This window comes from Morone saxatilis, unplaced genomic scaffold, assembly GCF_004916995.1.
Source record: "Morone saxatilis isolate NCDOM2014 unplaced genomic scaffold, NCSU_SB_2.0 Contig7, whole genome shotgun sequence".
NCBI classification, from domain to species: Eukaryota; Metazoa; Chordata; class Actinopteri; family Moronidae; genus Morone; species Morone saxatilis.
This window is the reverse complement of record NW_023340246.1, coordinates 10,003,954-10,009,022: the sequence shown is the minus strand read 5'-3', so window position 1 is coordinate 10,009,022 and position 5,069 is coordinate 10,003,954.

Below are 5,069 nucleotides of genomic sequence, written 5' to 3'. Positions count from 1 at the left end.
CACACACACACAAAACACACACAGAATCACCAGGGACAGTTTATACACACAGAGAGCCCTCCTCCTCTTCGTCCTCCATTTTATCTCTACAATGACATGGACTGTGACCCCGCCCCTCCATTCCTCTTTTCTACAGAGACTTGTTCATTCACTTTCCGTTGCTGGCGGAAGAGAATTCTGTGAATAACTTATCCAGACCCGTGTGTGTGAGTGGATGTGCATGTGGGAGTGTGCGTGTGTGGGCAAATGGTGTGCGTGTTTGTAACCTCGTATGTGTTTGTACAGGTATGAAAGATTGACACACTGTGGACTGGAGGACCTATTATCTGGGCTCTTTTTCTTCTTTTCTCGAGGGGGAGAGGTGGATGTATAACAGCTAATTCCCTTTGCGAAATTAACAACCCCCACCCCCCCCCACCCCACGTGACCTCCTGTATTGGAAATCATGACATCGCTCACGCTCCGAAAACCACCCGGGCACCAATGTTTTCTGCACCAATGATACTTTCTATTGTACACTGAAAACTGCAGAAGTGTGAGCTTCAGCCCTGCTCACCGGGGGGTCACATCCGAGTCAAGCAGTGGGACGTTTGCTCCTTTTCAGCACACGCCGCACGGGGACACAGTTGAGTCTCGTCAGGTTCGTTTTTTTTTTTTTTTCTGTTTTTTCCGCTGTCACACCAGCCAGTCACTTGTATGTACCTGTACTCACTGTATGTTGAAGGAGACGTCTACAGATGATCTCAAGTCGGTTCTGTTCATGATGTTCTGTTCTGCCCCTGTGGTCCACGTTGAGCTGTATTTTTCTGAATGAGACAACTGTCGGTTGAAAGCAGGTGGATTTTGAAATGAATTATGACCTCAAGTATAATGGGGGAAAATGACAAAATTTGCAGTGTTAAGATTTGTTTGAATTATGAGTACTTTTCTTGTCCATATACTACATAAAGTTGTGCGTTTTCAGTCTTTTTAAGGGGCTCAGATACTGATATATAAATAGATATATACATACTTGTGGCTTTTCAGAGAAGTGACTTCCTTTCTCCTCATCCTTTTTTTTGTTTTTTAGTTTTACAATTGTAGCACATTCCAGTGTATACTTACTGTCCAAAAAGGCCTTACGAATACAACTGAAATAACACAACATACAAGTCCTTGCACTAGTAGTTCTTGGGCGAGCAGAAAAAAAAAAAAAGGTTTATTTTGTTTGTAAAGATCTACAGTGTTTTTCTTTTGTTTCAGTTTAGAGTTAGTCTCTTCATAGTAACCTATAGTCTTGGAACACATATCACTGATTTTGCCATGAAAAAGCCTCTAAGAAGTACGGTTTTGTATGCTGAAAAAGGATTAGCAGTTGTACGTGACATGTGACTGGCCCTGTGTTAGTATGAGGTCCCCGACACACAGCACTCATGTCTTGAAAAGTGTCTCGAACAAAAAGCTGTTGAAAGTAACTTTTCTGTGTAAGACTAAGCATATTCTGTCCAGCACTTTTTTCTTTTTCTTGGTCATTAAAGCAGAACAAGCTTAGTTTTGTAAGTACAACTGCCATTTCAGATGGAAAGTGTTGTTTTTTCCATCAAATCTGGAGGATTTTTTGTTTTGTTTTTGTTCTTACAGAGGAACACAGAGCAGTTCTGGCCAACCAAGAGAACCCCCTTTCATTTAAATTAGTTGGGGTTTCTTTGTCCCAGTTAAACTGTAGTTATAACAAATGTAACGCATACGTCTTCGTCTGTTTTGTTCCATTCTAACCTTTCGTTTTTACATCTGTTAGACTCATGAGTGCAAAAAAAAACTAAAGAAAATCAGAGCTTCCTTGTGTAGTTCTGCGGGCTCTCACTGTATGTTGACGACTTGGCAGTTTTTAAAAGTAATGACTCAGCCTTTACCATAAATATCCACACTCAACAGTTAATTTTAATGGTATATACCAGTGTGTCGTGTTGGTGTGGGAGAGATAAAGGTATGAATATCTGTAGGCGCACTCTCCCGATCACCACATACACACACATACACTCACACAAACTGTCACACGTGCACTCTACCCTCCTGTAATTGTGTTCAAGGCAGGTGTATGCTAACAGGTAATATTGTACTCTGAGTATTTATCGCTCTGCAATAGAATGTAGCATCAGTGATTTACGCTGTGTGGAAAAAAAAAACTGCAGTGAGGTTAAATACGACACCATCTCTCCCATGACAGACCATGTCCAGGCGATTGGCCGGCAGGCCGCCTCAGTTTGGACAAACTACCCAATGACTATCTGCCACTTTTGTTTACAAAGGAACTGTCATTGTAAATGGAAAAATATATTATTTGTATTTAAAATCATTTCAAATAAAAACTTTTAAATGAGATGGTGTCATTGTTTGCCCTGTGTACCATAGGTAGCTGATTACAGGCCTTTAATGTATCTGGAAACTGAATGCCAGGTGTGTGGAGAAGATGTTTGCGGGTGTGTTTTCCTGTAATCAATAAGTTCTATGTATCTGTGTTAATGGTTCCAGTGTGGAGCATTTAGTGGCATCTAGAGGCAACTAGAGACATAGACAGTGATAGACACCAGCAAGTCCAGCTCTACCATAATGCTTCAGTGCATGTTTGGTAATTTAACTAATTCCTAATATCAACTGAGGTGAGTCCTGCATTATTACCCAGTCTCGTGCCGTTCTCGTTCTTGAAGGACCCAGTGTCAAAATGTAGTCCTAGCATATTAATGATCACCTTTATCGTGCTCACAGGGTGCACATTCCTGTAGGGGCCCGACAGAATGACCAGTTTCCTCAACATCTGCAGGTGTGGGAATTCCCCGTCAGTAATGTTTGCAAATTAGGGCTCATATCTCTTTACTTACTAATTACCTTTGTACCTTTACAAGACTGGGTGAACGCATGTGTGAATATAGGCTAATGGAGTGAAATGACACAATTGGCATATGTGTGAAATAAACCTTGATGTTAACCATCTAAATATCTTAATTATGGTGCACATAAAGTGGCAGTAAGAATATAGACATCATTCTAATCATTTCTGTTCATTTATAAGTTTGGGTTCAACTCAAAACACACACTTCATGTGTATCAAGGAGTGGTTTTGTGTTATCAAAAAAAAGGGGCGGGGGGGCTGAACCTCTTCAGTTTATTTAGGGTGCTGCTGCCTCTCCCTGTCTGTCTCCTGAACCACTGCAGGTAAATGAGATGCTGCTTTAAAGCCAGATAAGGAAATGATCCTCAACAACAGCCCCATATATTAACGGCTCAGTCCCACACTCAGTCCCCCCCCCCATCTACCACCACCTAACTTGCGCCCTTGAGGTGGACGTTACAACTCCTGTCACAATCTCCGGACGGCGTTGGGAAGGTCAAACTGCGGCTTCGCTTCCCTCCGGCAGACTCCAGACCAGCCCGCGGTACTCGCTCGCTTCCCTGCCGCAGCTGCGGAGGTGGAACCCGGACTGACCCGAGGCGAGACTTCCCTGGTGCTTCTGCCGCCTCCCGCTGCTCCACACACCGGCTCACAGTCCGCAGCCAGCCTGCTGTGGAGAAATGGATTCCCGCCGTTGAATCAACCCCATCGAGATAGGTAAAGATACCACAGGCTCTTGTTTGTTAGATTGTTCATAGAGCACACGAATGACTATTCATATGAGACTGTACTCTGTAGCCTACAACAAGGTCACAATAAACTCCCTTCAGTCCCTGTGAGTCTGTAGAGATCATTATATATATATATATATATATATGCTTCCTGTTAAGGTCATGATGCACTTCAGACTTGTATGTTCCTATTAGAGGACTTGATGCATTGTCCACTAGAAATGATAAAGATAACACTGAACCCACCTTTTCTTTATAATACGCAACATCTTTTTTTTATTTTGATGGTAGAGCGTTATTTAATTATTTATCCAAAATCAATCTGCATGAAAGTTCTTTATGCACACAAGTAGGTTGTTCAGAGCCAAGGATGTTTGACCTCCCTGTATCCATCTGTAGTGTTACTGGCAACACCACACACACTTTCTTTTTTCTCTTCTTTTGCATGGGTGCTGCCTTAAATTTGAATACTGACAGTTAACCGTTGATCCTCCTAAAACCACATCAAATTTGCTTGATGCCACAATGCAAACATGCAGTGGTAGTGTGTGTGTGTGTGTGTGTGTGTGTTAGTAAAATAACTTTTTAATTAAATGTAGGGAAAAAATGCAAATAGTAAATGCCACTTAATACACAGCCCAGTGAAGATAAATGTTTAAATAAAGTTGCACTTTGCAGAATGAAGGCAGTTCCACCAGTACAACGCACTGCATTGAAAATGTTTCATATGTCAAAGTATGTATAATCAGGAAAATGTACTTAAAGTATGAAAAGTAAAAGCGCTCAATGTTATACTATTGCAATTTTATATAATTAGAGTTATTATTATTATTATGACTCATACTCTTAGTTGGTTGAGGAGGAGTGAACTAATTAACTATTTTGTATAGGACTGCAACTAATTATTATTGTCCTTATGGATTAATCAACTGATTGTTTGGTTTATCCAACCAATAGTCATAAAATTAAAATTAAACATAACATTAAAAATAAATTCAAATAATTGGAATACAGTGAGAAGCATCAGGTCGCCACATCTGAGATGAGAATGCCCATTTGTGGCTGCAGTTGGATAGATTTGGTTAGGGTTGCCACCCAACATTTATAATCCAGAATCAAACCTATTCAATCAGTCACACCTGCGTTTATTGAATATGTTTACCTCATGGACTATTTCTTTGTGTGGAAATCAGTGGTGGAATTTAACTACATTTACTCAAGTACTGCAATTAAATACAAATCTGAGGTACTTGGACTTGAACTTTCAACTCATGCTACTTTATTATACCTTTAACTTCCCTACATGTATTTGACAGCTTTAGCTACTATACTTAACAAATTAAGATTTTTGATTCATGAAAATGTGTTCTGAGTACAACTGAAATAATTAACAGAAGTTTCAAAATAAGATCTAATAGTCTGTAAATGTATTATAGAACTAACGTTAGCAAGCTAAGCCATCTACAGAA